The 15,611-nt window shown below is 33.7% G+C and overlaps 1 protein-coding gene across 1 annotated transcript in view; it reads right to left on the bottom strand.

Moving 5' to 3' along the window:
- LOC140451225 (LIM homeobox transcription factor 1-alpha-like) overlaps positions 1-15,611 on the bottom strand; it is a 39,497-nt gene that overhangs the window by 11,522 nt on the left and 12,364 nt on the right. The window lies entirely within an intron of this gene.

Below are 15,611 nucleotides of genomic sequence, written 5' to 3'. Positions count from 1 at the left end.
GGGTTTGTTCCATTAAACTCTTGTACGGCGCGTGCCATTTCGTTAACTAGGCTATCGCGCAACTCGTTCTCCTGCTGTGTATTATCAGGTTGAGTTTCTTGTTCTTGTATGACAACCTCAGGAATTGGCTCTTGTATTTCGTTAAGGGCTTGATTTCCAACTACCTCTTGATTATGAATCTCCCGTTCGACTTCGCTTCTGATGTTATTGCGTCTAGTCTCTGGGATCAGATTATTTCTGATAATTACCCGGTATTGATCTGCTACTCGTTGTTCAGATACTTGGATTTCTGGGTACTCTCTGCAAAATTCGGCATACAGATTTTGTCGATAGCCGATCGTTTCTTGACCGAGGTTTGTCACCTTATAATAAAAGCGCAAAATATTTTCATTCATGGATACAGTCCATTTCATGCGCTGCCTCGGTCGTCCCGCTTGAGTGAGCGCCGGCTGATGTTCCAGCGCAGCACCTTCAGCGAGCGGAGCTCTTGTTGTTGTTTGGCTCGCTTGTGGTTGTTGTTCTTGTTGGGCTGTAGCTGATTGTATGACAGGGGCCCGCCTCCTCAACACCCTGCCACCGACGTCCCGCATGCTGTCACGTCCAGCGCCGGCTCCAGACGTGCCCTGGCGATCCCCAGGCAGCGACCCTAAACATAAATTATTATACTCCATTATCATGGGTGTGCATTTTATACCTACTGCCAGGTGTCAGTTTTTGTTCCACGGCAGGTATCCCTGCTACCCTCTGGGTATCTGCGCTACGAATACCCAGAGAGCATCCCCCATTCGCAGGGGGCCGCGCCTGATAGAAGAACTGACAAAAAACTCCCACAGGGAGTTATTATTATTATTATTATTATTATTATTATACATAAGCGAGAGCAGAGTAACTAAGTCCATATTATGACCAAAAACAAAGAAATTTCATTAATAACCTACTAGTAAAAAAACAAGAATTACAAATAAAAGAAATAAAATTACAATTTTTGGTTTGAAAGAAAAACAATATTTTAACTATAATGTAAAACGGTCAAGTCGTTTTTTAAACGAGTTGATAGAGGGAGCAGAGACAATGTTATCGTTAAGATTATTCCAGCACTCAAAAACTCTATTTGGTAAAAAGTTCTGCCTTGATCTTGTAGAAAAATTTTCTTTCTTCAGTTTGAACTGATGACCTCTGAGGCGTTCATCTTGATTAATGGTAAATATTTCATCGAGATTTCCAAAATTGAATTTTAGTATTTTAAAAGTTATAATTAAGTCTCCACGTTGTCGGCGAAGTTCAAAAGAAGTTAGGTTAGCCATACTAAGTATTTCTGCATAAGAAGGTCTTCTCGGTCCCAAAGAAATTCGAGTAGCTTTTCTTTGGACATTTTTCAACATAGTCTAGTCTCGAACCAGATCAGGATACCACGTTGGTCCGGCGTATTCAAGTATGGGTCTTACGTACAGAGTGTAAAGTTTGCAGAATGATTGCATTGAAACTCTCGAAAAACACCTCCGAATAAAATACAGTCTGGAGTACGCACGTTTACAAATAGAGGTAATATGATCGAACCAAGTTAGGCTGCTGTTTATGATAACACCAAGATCGTTAAACGAAAACACAGAATCTAAAGACTGCCCGTTAACAAAGTTACAAGTGGGTTATTTTTACCAATTCGAAGCACTACACATTTTTCCGCGTTTAAGGGTAGTAATCACTGGGAACACCAACTTAAAATAGAGTCCAAGTCCATTTTAAAGGTTAGCTGATTTGTGATTGGGTTGGCGTATAGTTTTGTGTAATCAGCGTAGAACGATATTTTACTTGAGACATAATAAGGAACATCGCTAGTGTAAACCGTAAACAGTAGAGGTTCAAGGACGGAACCCTGAGGCACTCCACTTTTCACTAACCTGTCCTGTGAGAAAGATTCGCCAACTCTAACTTTGTAATATCGATCTGTCAGAAAATCATCTATCCAACGAAGTAAAGTACCGCGAACTCCGAAATGTTCTAGCTTATGTAGAAGTCTGCGCTTAGGTACACGGTCAAAGGCTTTAGAGAAATATAAACAATAAAGGTAAACAACGTCGACCGGCTGCGAACTGTTAAGGGATGACGTCCAGTCGTTAACACAATGTAAGAGATTGGTTAGAGTAGAGCGACCAGAGACAAATCCATGTTGTTGTGTTGGAATAACATGTTCCTGGAGAAGGAATTTGGTCATCTCCTCGGAGATAATGGCTTCCATAACTTTATCAACTACTGGTAACAAGCTAATCGGACGATAATTGATGAGGTTGAGTTTGTTGCCTTTTTTAAAAATAAGGGTAACGGAAGCTAATTTCCAACTAGGGGGTAAGGAGTTCTGGATGAAAGAAGTTTGCATAATTAACGTTAAGGGTATTGCAAGCGTGTATGCGCACCTTTTTAACAGTTTTGGTGTTAAACCATCTAAACCGGGTGAAGCGGCTATGCGAAGTTTAGTTAAGTGTTGTTTGACATGATCCACTGTGAATAGGGATGTTCACAAGTTTTTAAATATAGTTAAATTCAATTAAATTCAATAGATTATAAAATATATAAAAATATAGTAAACATGAAATTGTTTAAGAATATATATTTTTTAAGATAAATCAATTCTTAATTTTAATTTTGATGGAGGCTAGAAAAACGGCTCCTCGTAGCGAGGCTACGGTGTGTGACGTCAGCAGTGGTATCGACAACTTGTTGTGCATACGTATTTACGAAGTGTAACCAGTTCTTTAAGTATTTATACAGTGATAATGAAGCCAAATAAGTGGTGTTTGCTACAAAGAGAGGGAAAAACTAGAAAAGGCAGTTATTATGAAAGTTAGAAAAAAAATAAATGCAAATATCTATACCTCGGAAGGAATCAACACTATGTTCGTTTTTAAAACTTTACAGGAGAGCAGTTTTAAACTTTTTTTCACCAAAAAGTATTATTGCTGCAGCTCTTTATTAAGATATTGAAACAATATTTTACTAGAACATTCTGTTTATTGTTATTTACGTAATACATTTGTTATAATTAAAAACAAATTTGTTCCTGTGTTTTTTAACCCTTTTAACGGACATGGTGTTGTATCCATCTAATAAAGTTATTGTACTGTAAGAATTAGTATGGGGTATTCAATAACAACTACAATCCTATTTGACTTTTACTCACAAAATTTATTTAACCATACAATTTACCTTTACAAATACAAATATGTATGTAAAAATGGCATTTTAGGTACAAACCACTCAGTCATCCTCAAGTAAGTCTCCTTCTGGATAGTCACTATTAGTATTACTAGTAGGTATGCTTTAAGTTTTGATAAAAATCATGGCAAAATGTAGGAACATTTGACAGTAATGCTAATAGATCGTTATACTTTTGTTGTGATATAAGTATTGGACTTTGTGATACCAGCTGCAAATCTTTTGGCAATGTAAGGTGTCGCCTTCGAAACCTAACAAGGTCAATTTCCTGGTTTTCGTCATGAAAATAACTTTTTAAAAACATAGTTCCAATGCTGTTTTGTTTAACTTGCAGTTAAACACAGTTTGACAGAAGAACTTGTTGTTTGTTAAAGTCTCTTTTCTATTAATCAAAGGCGGATTTTAAGATGTTTTGACATCATACTAAGACCTTAAATTTTTAAATTCTTCTAGTTCCATAGTGTGTACGGTATATTTCATTGAGGTTTATCTGATAACGGCTGCCAGTCCCAGGGCGTGTAAATAGAAAAGTTTTTTCTCTTTCGCTCTATCAGCGCATGGACAGTGTCCGCCTCTATGTGGGTATTACTCTTTAGTAGAAACTTCTGGATGATAATTTTTACTTTTTTAAACAAGTATTAATGCTAACACTTTTATCCTGGCTGTAACATTTGTAAGACCGTAGTATGATTTCTTCTATGTTACTGTCAGGAATGACGGTATCTGCATATTTTCGTAATGCAGATCTTATTTCATTTCCACTACGAATAGTTTATCAGAACTTTTCTCTATATCAGACTGATCTTCGTTATCACAACTTAAGGCATCTCTAATAATATGCTCTTTATTTAAAATATCATTGCTTGGTGTATTATTTGATTCTGAAATTAAATAAGGCGTATAATATTGGTTGTAAAAGATTTAATAATATTGCTAGTCTAAGGTTGGTATCAAATCACTACATTATCCTTTTGAGGTTATGTTTTTTAATAATTTAAAAATAATGAGCAAAAAGGTAGCTTACCTGTAAATGCAGTAGAAGAATTCGCAGAACTTTTTAGTAGGTACTTCAAGAATCTTTCTCCTACGAGAATTATGGTTCATTGTTCTTATTATTAGTAACAAACCACTGTAAACTCACCATAAATAGCAAAAGTATTATTATTAGATCACTAACAGTTTACCTCTCATCATAGAGATATGCGGGGCGGTAATTCACATGCGTAGAGGGACAAAACATTAAGTCCACATGGTGTTTTATCCCTCTAAGTAAAAATGGACTTGGTGTTCTTTTAAAGGTCACTTTCTTTATCAGCAAATGGTTTAGGACCTAGTGCTCTATTCCTTGAAATAAAGTTATAAAAGTTAATTATTAGTCTGTAAAATTGTCAAAATTGAAAAAATGGACATAGTGTTGTAGAGTATCCCTCCGAGGTACAGATATAAAAACCTGTGGTTTGACAATTTTATATGAATATGGTGTTAAATTGTTTGGAACTGTAATACAAATCTTCTCAGAATTGTTTTTAGATGTATTTAGACACCCAGGAACAAAACACCACTTAATTGGCTTCATTATCAGTGATTAAATATTTAAAGAACTGGTCACACTTCGTAAATACGTATACAAAACAAGTTGTCGATACGACTGCTGACGTCACACACCGTAGCCTCGCTGCGAGGAGCCGTTTTTCTAGCCTCCATCAGAATTGAAATTAAGAATTGATTTATCTTAAGAAATATATATTTTTAAACAATTTTATGTTTGCTATGTTTTTATATATGTTATAACCTACTTAATTTAATAATATTTAAAAATTAGTGAACATCCCTATTCAACTTGCTGTAAGGATGCGCCGACACGATTACAGTTAATAGCAGGTAGATAACCATCATTCGATTCTTTAGTAAAAACCTTAATGTTAGTGGGTTAATATTAAATATATAGGAAATCATATATATATATATATATATATATATATATATATATATATATATATATATATATATGCATCTGACAGGACTGATGATCACCTATATGGAGAAGGAGAAACAGGACCTTCAATCCTTAAATCGGAGATAGAAGATGCCATTGCAGCACTAAAAAACAATAAGTCAGCAGGTCCGGACAATGTACCCTGCGAAATATTAAAGATCCTATGTAAATCAGACAAACAGTTCCTTGATAATCTAGTTGAACTTTTTAACAACATATATAATAGCGGTAAAATCCCGGAGAACTGGCTGCAGTCAACATTTATTACAATCCCGAAGAAACCAAAGGCCCAGATCTGTGATGACTACCGGCTTATAAGCTTGATTAATCATGTCACTAAAGCGTTCACTAAGATCATTCATAGAAGAATATATGATAAATGTGAGTCAAATATTGATAGATCGCAGTTTGGCTTTCGGAAAGCACTTGGAACTAGAGAAGCCATTTTCGCTCTCCAGGTGCTTATACAGCGGTGTAGAGACGTTGATAAGGACGTGTATTTGTGCTTTGTGGATTTTAGAAAAGCATTTGACAATGTCAATCATGAACAATTGATAGATATTCTGCGAAAGACAGGTATTGACGACAAGGACATTCGAATTGTGGCAAACCTATACTGGGGTCAAACAGCAAGAGCAAAAATTGGCAACGAACTCACTAAAAATGTGCAGATCAAAAGAGGTGTCCGTCAGGGTTGTATATTATCCCCACTCCTATTCAATATTTATTCCGAAGAAATATTTAATAAATGTATGGAAAATGCAAATGAGGGCATAAAAATAAACGGCGAGTTAACAAACAATATAAGATATGCCGACGACACGGTGATCCTTGCCAGTACCATAGACGAATTACAGCAGGTAATGGAAAGAGTTTATTCAGTTAGTGAGGAATACGGCCTGAGCCTCAACTTCAAGAAGACAAAGTGGATGCTGATAAGCAGGAAGCAACAGCCTGCTCGACAGTTACGGATAAGTAACATGCTAATTGACCATGTAGAATCTTATGTGTACCTTGGCACCAACGTAAATGCAAAATGGGAACAGGCCACAGAAATTAAGGCGAGAATAGAACGAGCTAGAGCAGCATTTAGCAATATGAAAAAGCTCCTCATAAGCAGGGATTTGTCTCTTCCCCTAAAACTACGTCTAGTTAAATGCTACATTTTTCCGATCTTACTGTATGGTGTGGAGGCCTGGACGCTGACGGAGACGCTCACGAGAAAACTAGAAGCATTCGAAATGTGGGTGTACCGACGCATTCTTCGTATATCCTGGACCGAACATGTCACCAACACAGAGGTAATCCAAAGAATCGGAAAGGAGAAAGAAATCGTGAATACAATTAAACAAAGAAAGCTTGAATATCTAGGCCACATATTGAGACACGATAAGTACCGTCTACTGCAATTGATTGTCCAGGGAAAAATAGACAGTAAGCGAGGGCCAGGCAGGAGAAGACACTCGTGGCTCCAAAATCTGAGGAAGTGGTTCGGGCTCACATCGGTCGAACTATTCAGAAGCGCCGCAAATAAGATCAGAATTGCCATGTTAATAGCCAACGTTCGCAACGGACAGGGCACTTGAAGAAGAAGAAGATATATATATACACTTCTCCAAGAAATTAACGCACCACTTTGAAATATTAAACTATTTTATTAGCGTTAATAAAAATTTCCATTGTAATGTTATATTTTGCAAGCCCCTTGTGTATGCTATTCGTACACTCTATATTTATTGACTGTGTTTTATCGCTATAGTTTTTTTTGCAACAAAACAAAAAAAAGCAAAAAATGTACTTATTCTATAAATATACTAATTTCCAAGTGTTCAACGAATTTTATTCGGCTACTGTTTAATTGTTGATTATTGTTAATTGTGTTTATTAGGGAGCGTCAATCACGTAATTTAACCCAAGATGAATGTGCCCAGGCAGTGATACTGTCGGAAGAAGGTTGGAGTTACCGGAGAATTGGTTGTCGGTTTAATGTGTCCCACATATCCGTCTCACGGGTATTAGAAAGATTCCTCGAAACAGGGGATCCTACACGCAGACCAGGGCAAGGACGAAACCGGGTAACTACCCCTATTCAAGATCGATTTTTAAGAATTTCTGCTCTTCGACAACGTTTTGTAACACATCGAAGTCTACATTTTCAGCTTCGAGACGTGCATGCTATACAAATTAGTACTGAAACTGTTCGCCAGCCACTTAGGGAATACAACTTAACACCTAGGATTGCCGTCCGGGATCCTCTATTAACTGCAGAGCATCGAAGGTGGAGACTACATTTTACCAGAGAACACGTTAATTGGTTAGAGGCTGACTGGGAACGAGTGCTATTTACTGATGAATCCCGATTTTGTTTGTACAATAACAACAGACGTGTTCGTGTGTTGCGACCACCCATCGAACGATATGCTCAGTGTAACTTCTCACACACCGGATTTTTGGTGGAGGATCCGTTATGGTGTGGGGTGGTATTTTTTTGACCGCACCTACGGACCTAGTGGTCATAGAAAATGAAACTGTTACAGCTGAAACGTACATATTGGAGATCCTGGAGCAATATTTATTACCATTCGCTCCTTATGTCGGTGAAAATTTCTTACTAATGCAAGATAATGCCAGACCTCACGCTGCACATATCGTCAGAAATTATCTAGAAGAGGTAGAAATTAATACTATGGAATGGCCAGCACATAGTCCGGATTTAAATCCGATTTAAAATCTCTGGGATATCCTTGGTAGGCGATTAAGAGCAACACCGATCCAACCAAACAACTTACAGGAAGTGGGAGAGAGGCTGATCCAGATTTGGAGAGAACTAGACCAAAATGAAATACGGCAATTAATTTTAAGTATGGGCCAACGATGTGAGGCTGTTATACGTACTAGAGGTGGAAACACTCGTTATTAAGATTTTTCCTAATATTTTAGTTTACTTTTGTTATCATTATTTTTTTAGAATTTTCCTTTTTATTTTTTTTTCTCCTGTACTTCAACATGTTCTGATGATTAGACAAATTGTTATAATTACTAATAAAATGTAGAGTAAATCTGGTGAAGTTTTATTTTTTATTCTTTGCCTGTTTACAAATAAAATTGAATTATTGAAGTGGTGCGTTAATTTCTTGGAGAAGTGTATATATATATATATATATATATATATATATATATATATATATATATATATATATATATATGTATATATATATACATATATAAGCATGAATATTTGGTACTTTATATTATATGTTTAGTTTACAATTTTTTATTTTTTCTTGTGTACAGGTTTTCTGATTATTGAAAAATAAAAAAAAAATTTCGGTGTTTCGCTAGATAAAGTGTGTATATTCATATTAATCTAGGAATATAATAATGTCTTTTCAATTAATAAGCATAAAAATTAATTCTATTTTATACATCTTTCGATGGTCAGATTCATTACTGGAATATTTCCAAAATCGTGTATTTTGAACAAAGTATGTAGAATGGTTAAATATTAAAACCACTTTCTGAATCACTTAATTAACATTTAAAATTATAGTTTTAAAGAAAACAGTTTTAAATGAATGTGTTACCTGAACATTTAAAATTAGAGAAACTTGTTTTAAATGAATGTATTAAAAATCCAAAAGACCGAAACAAAACATTCTTCCATCCTTCCCTATCGAGTGTCTGTCTTCTCCAGCCCCTCACTCCAATCTCCCTCAGATCTTCCTGTACATCGTCCAGATATCTGAGTTTAGGTCGCCCCCTTCTTCTTCTTCCGACCGGCCTGTTTAGCATAGTTATTTTAGTGGGATCACTTTCATCCATCCGCATAAAGTGGCCCACCCACCTTAGGCGGTTTATTTTAATGGTCTTCACAATATCTGCATCACCAAAAAGTCTATAGAGTTCAAAGTTATATCGCCTTCTCCACAGACCCTGTTCGTTTACTCCGCCATATATGGTCCTCAATACTTTTTTTTCAAAGACTCGCAGTAACTCTTCATCTTGGGTCGTCATTGCCCATGTTTCCGATCCGTATGTGAGCACTGGGCGTATTATTGTTTTATAAAGTTTGCACTTTGTTGCTATTGTGCATTTCTCTTAATCTTATATATAATGTGCGTATCCTACTGAGACATAGGATTACCTCAAATGGTACCGTGGTATTCTCAAGATGAGCTAAAGTTTTCTGTGCCAGCTGTTGAAAGATTTTAGGTTTTTTTGATAACGAGCTTCCATGGATTGTACAAAGCAATGATTCCATTTTTAGGGTAGCTTCCCACAATTCTTCGTTTTAGTACAAAACAGAACCTCTAGAGACTGTCTGTAGCCAATCTGGTTCCATATATGTGTCATAAGTTTTTGTAAAGTTTCCTAAACTATATTTATGTTTGAATTTGTATGCAAAAAAACCAGCAATATACTTTAAGGAGTCCCGATGAATTTTTTCTTTCACCTCATAATTGTCTGCGACTTTCAAAACGTCATCGTCAATTATATGATCCTCTTTCAAGTAGTGAGCTTATATAAATGTATTTTGAAGTATTTTGTCGTCTTCAGACTGAGATTTTTTCAAACCTTCAGTTTTTTCTACCAAATTAGACAGCATTTTTTGTGTTAAGCAAATATCTTTTGACGCCGAAATATTGCGTGGCAATTGAGGACTTTCTATTGAGCTGTTACTTATGCAGGATTCACCAGTTTCAATAGTATTACGACATTTTGTAAAGATCGCCGCAGAATGTTTTCATAAAATATACCATCTTAATCTATATTTAAAATCTATTGGCGAAGAATGATCATTTGTACCACCCATTCCTCGAATATAAGAAAAAAAGTTCTCTAGCACTTCTTGATTCAACCAAGAAGTTAAAATATAGTCAATGTTGTATTTTGCTTGTAGGTAAGAAAGTAACTCTTTCAACGATCTATTAGTAGGCAATATCTCTTTTTGAAATGGAATAAGTCATTAATGTTTACCAACCGGCATTGAATTGACCATTTCTTACAATTCATCCAGTAGACGTGACTGCTTATCTAAATCTATACCATATGCATTTCGTGTTGGAGAATTGGCAACGAACTTACATCAAGAATTAATAGATCAAACCAATCATTAAATAGCTGAGCAATTACAGCAGCTTCTTTTCAGTAACGATAATATTCAATTAGACATTTTAATGGACAAGATGCAAAAGCTAAAACTACCGGAACTACTTGTTTTTAATATTTATAAATTGTATAATGAGAGAAATATTTATATTCGTACAGTAGACAAGTTAATAGGTCCTCAAAAAGCTGGTGTTGGCCTTCCTCAGGGCAGCATATTAAGTCCTATTTTGTACATTATATACTCATTTGACTTGGACACTATATTCCATAGGAATATAAAAACATTACAATATGCTGATGATATATGTATATATACGGCAGAACAAAATATAGAAAAATGTCATCAAAATTTAGAGGTAGCTTCAGATTCATTAGAAAAGTGGGTAAAGAATAACGGATTTTCCATTTCAGAAAATAAGTCAGCAGCTGTTACATTTACTAGGAAGAGGTTTCATCATCCGTCTTCAATAACACTAAAAAATGACACACTCCCGTACCTAGCTTCAATTAAGTATCTAGGTATTACTCTAGATACAAAACTTAACTGGAAATCTCATATTCATTATATAACATCTAAAATTGAAAATGCTATAAACATCATAAAAGTTTTCAGACATAGTAAGTGGGGGGCAGACCCTAATATTTGTCTTCTATTTTATAAATCTTTTATTCAGTCAATAATCGATTATGGGTGCGTATTATATGGATCGGCCTCTGAATGTCATCTTAAAAAGATTGATCAAATCCAAAATAAATGTCTACGAATCTGTAATGGGTATCTGAAATCTACACCCATAGTTGTTATGGAGGCGGAAAGTTGCATACCTCCACTTCAGTTAAGGAGACAATTCTTAAGTAATAAAAACTTATTTAAGATATACGCAAAAAATGACAATCTTACACACACAATTCATCAGTTAACTATCGAGGTTTTAACAAATCGATATTGGAAATATAAAAAAACTCCTCTATTGATCGAAAGTTATTATAACTACCCAGAAATTAAGGACAATATATTAACTATTAACAACTTAACGTCTTTTAAACACTACGATATTCGCCCTGTATTCCATTTAATCGATGACTACCCTAGACTCCCAGAAAAATTACTAAATAAATATTTTCTTAATAAAATTAATCATAAATGGGAAAATCATGATTACATCTTTACTGACGGTTCTGTAATTAATGGAAATACCGGTTTGGCTCTTTATCATGTTAATAAAAAAATAAAGCGACTGTATAAACTGCCTAAGGGATCGTCAATATTCACTGCAGAGATAGTCGGAATTAAAAATGCACTAATCTATGCTCAATCCCTATCCGGCACTAATATAGTAATATTCTCTGACTGCAGAAGTGCATTAGAAAAGATAAAAAATATTAACATAACCGACCAGTATGACGATTTAATTAAAGATGTATATGAAGTACTTACAAAATTGAATAAAATTGGAAAGATAATTACATTATCTTGGGTAAAAAGTCATTGTGGGATAGAATATATTGAGATAGCAGATAGATTAGCAAAAAGGGCTACTACAGAAGGGGAGATGATTAACATGAAGCTACCTTTGAACGATCACGTAAGCCAAATGAAAATAACCATGAAAACTAAATGGCAAGAAAAATACGAAAAATCCAACTCTGGAAAAAAGTTTAAATTGTTGCTTCCAAAACTAAACATAAAACCATGGTTTTTTAATGTACAAAATAGAAATTTTATAAAAACAATTTCACGAATCAGAAGTAACCATGCAATGTATCCGGAATATAAACATCGTTTAGGTATCCATAACGAAGATTATTGCGAATGCGGAAAACATGGTAGTTTAGAACATATTATATTAGAATGTCCTTCTATTCAACAAGAGATCTCTACACTACTTAGTAATTTATATAAATTAAAAATAGACACACCTTTTAACTTATCGAGCTTACTTGCAACTGAAGATATACGAGTATATGAGGTTATTTATGTACATACAGTTAAATGTAAATTTAAATTATAAGCACACTAACATAAATCCCACTCTTTTGTATCCATTCCAGGGGTCCCCTCCCCCGTGTTATAAAACCCCGCCGAGACGACCCTTCGGCAAATTAGCTCTCCTTTTAAATCTCCTTTGTGATAACTAACAAAATTAATAAAAAAAAAAAAACTAAAAAAAAAAATAAAAAAAAAACAAATAATAAAATAAAAAAAAAATAATAAAATAAAAAAAAATAAAAAAAAAAAAATAAAAAAAAATAAAATAAAAAAACAAACAATATAGTTAAAAAAAAACAGTTACATTATAAGGATAATCAATAATATAATATTGAGTATTATGTATAATAATATGTGTTGTTCATTAAATATAAGATAATATTAGATACGCATTAAGTGAAAATTAATACTTAACTGAAGCATTTTCCTTATAACTTTCACACATTTGTTCTGGCTAATTGGCTTAGTTCCAGTGCCATAAAACAAAACACACACACACACACACACACTTTTCAGTAACTATCTTTTGGCATAAGTCCATTTTCTCCAGCATAACTAATAACTTTTGCTACAAAATTTGACAACAATTAAACTGCAGGTCTCACTCTTTGCCTCATAGAGCCTTTTATACAGAGATGATGTAGTGTCAATTTATGCGTAATTGTCAATTCTGAAGTTGAGATATTTAGTACCGCTTCAAAGTAATCCTTGTTGATTATTTTATTATCAATAATAAAACCATGATTAAAAACATGATATCGGACAAGTTTAATCAAATGTGAAGGATCTGCAAAAACAAAAACAATTAAACACTTAGCACAGAGGTGATTAATTTGTAAAAACAATTCCTGTACCGCACGATGCACAAACACACCTACCGGGACAGGGAATCCTACATTTCGAACACCGTGGTACCCCATGGTACAATGAATACACAAGGTATGATACATAATGTTCCAAAATCGATTCGCTTTCGCGCATGACGTAGTCAAGAACCCTTATTCCCGCAACATTTGAATGTAGTTGTATAGGAAAGACTTTTAATTTTAAGTTTTTTTTTATATAATTTGGCTAATTTAATTATAGTAATTATAAAGAGATGATAAAATTATGTTATTATAATATTTAATCATAAATAAAATTTTGAAGTTAATTTAAGTTTATTGATTTTTGGTACAGTTATTTTGTTAACATAGATATCCTTTATAAAACAAATTTTAATTATCTTTTATTACACGTAGGTACAGGTTAATTAACTTATACTCCAGAGTTCGATATTTCAGATATTTAAAAAATACAAAAAAGTGGTAATGAAGGTACACACAATTTGTACGTATATACCTACTGAACTAAACACAAAATCAAAATAAATAATGATAAAGTCAACTTTATTTATATCGACTGAGCTAGCTGACCATCGAATATGAGTGTAGTGAGGTTACACAATATTGCACATTTTAAATGACATCTTTTGTAATATTCACACATACAATTATCTTGGTATTGTTTATAATAATGATAACATTATATATTTTAATAATGATATCATGATTTAACAAAGAATAGTATGTTATTTTGGAAGATGCTAAATTGATTTCCTCCGAAACAGTTCTTATTGCAAATTGCATAGCAGGCTGAGGCTAGTTTCTTACTTAACAAATCGATATTAAAGAACCATTTAAGGTTTCATGACTAATAATTAATAAAAATAAAGATTTAGACTTACGTTGTTGACTTGCACTCTCTGTGTTCGGTTCTTTGTATGCGTTTCTTTTGGTTGGTTAAAAGGTTAGCCGATTTTGATTTAGGCAAATAAAGACTAAGTACTGCCTCAGGTTTGAGTTTTAGACCCTTTTTAGAAACGTAATTTAAAAGTTCCTGTTGTAGATTTCTTTGGTAATCTTCAGTTTTAAAATGTGTAGAACAAATTCTTGCAGTATTACAATTAAAATTATCCTATCTACAACAAGATATAATCCACAGTTTTCTGGTCACACTATCTTTAGGAAATGTATGAAACCTAAAGATTTTATCTTCATTGTCACTATTGCAACAAGCAATTGCACAGCGCACTTTGAAAAAGGTACAAAACCAGATATACAATGGCAAATAAAAACTTTCAGTTTTACAAAAAAAATACTATACAGTATAAATAAACAGTAACTAAACACCACAAGTACACACAAGTCTCAGACACAGGCGCGCCTTGGTAATTTTTTACGCGCTCGTCTGGGATACGGCCGCCGGTTAAATTTTACCCATCAAATTTTTTAAGCCCTTGCGAAGTGAATATTTGTATAAAGACACATATGTAAGCATATATCTAAATTATTTTTCTAGTATTGAGTTACTTTAAAATATATTTATTATCTCATAACTTGCAATTTGCAATAGTCACCATTGATAACCAATATTATTGTTGAACTTTTGTTTTTGTACAAGCTTTCTGTCTTACCGGTGTAAAGTCGTCTGAAGTCAATATTTATTGTGTTTTGCGTTTGAACTAATTTGTGTCTTATTTTCATATAAGTAAATTTTGCATATAATAATCGGTAGGTTATAGTAATGTGTATATTTTTTATTTTACTAAATTTCATTATAACTCATCTAAAATACCATATTGAATTGTAAAACAGATTTTTCTTTATTGTATCTATTTTGTTTTTATTTCGGTAAAACTGCTTGGAAGTGAGTGACAATGAATTAGCAAATGAATAAGCAAATCTACTACTATTTACCTATTCACAGTATTTCCCCTGCAGAAAATTTTTAAATTTCAATGGATTTGCATACAAAAAGAGTGCTTATATTATTAGTATATGTATGAAAACAAAAATAAATATTTCGCCTGAATCCCTAGGAAAAGTAAAGGTTTTAAGCTACTGAAAATATATTTTTTATTCAATTATAACCAAAACAATAAATTAAAAAAAAATTCATCATTTTTTGACCATAATTTCAAAATTAATGTGTACGTTAAGCTGTAATAATGGGTTCGAGGTGGTTCGAGCGGTCTTGACTACGTCACACTCCTGGGCCAGCTGTCAAATGTCATGCGCAATATCATACCTTGTGTATTCATTGTACCATGGTAGTACCCTGTACTGTTGCTTCGATGCGCGTCGGAGTACACATTTCTATTCCTTAAGTAGAATACCGGTATTTGTGTATCATGCTCCTATTTAAATTCCAACTTTTATCTAAATAACGTTTTTTCGTATCTTTTACGACAAATAAGTCCCTAATTGGACTTCCTTGCACTAATGCCGCACCCTGTATAAATATATTGTATTTATTACATGCACA

Source organism: Diabrotica undecimpunctata, chromosome 9, assembly GCF_040954645.1.
Source record: "Diabrotica undecimpunctata isolate CICGRU chromosome 9, icDiaUnde3, whole genome shotgun sequence".
Lineage (NCBI taxonomy): Eukaryota > Metazoa > Arthropoda > Insecta > Coleoptera > Chrysomelidae > Diabrotica > Diabrotica undecimpunctata.
Note: the sequence above shows the minus strand (reverse complement) of the source record. Positions and strands in the feature narration are given on the sequence as shown.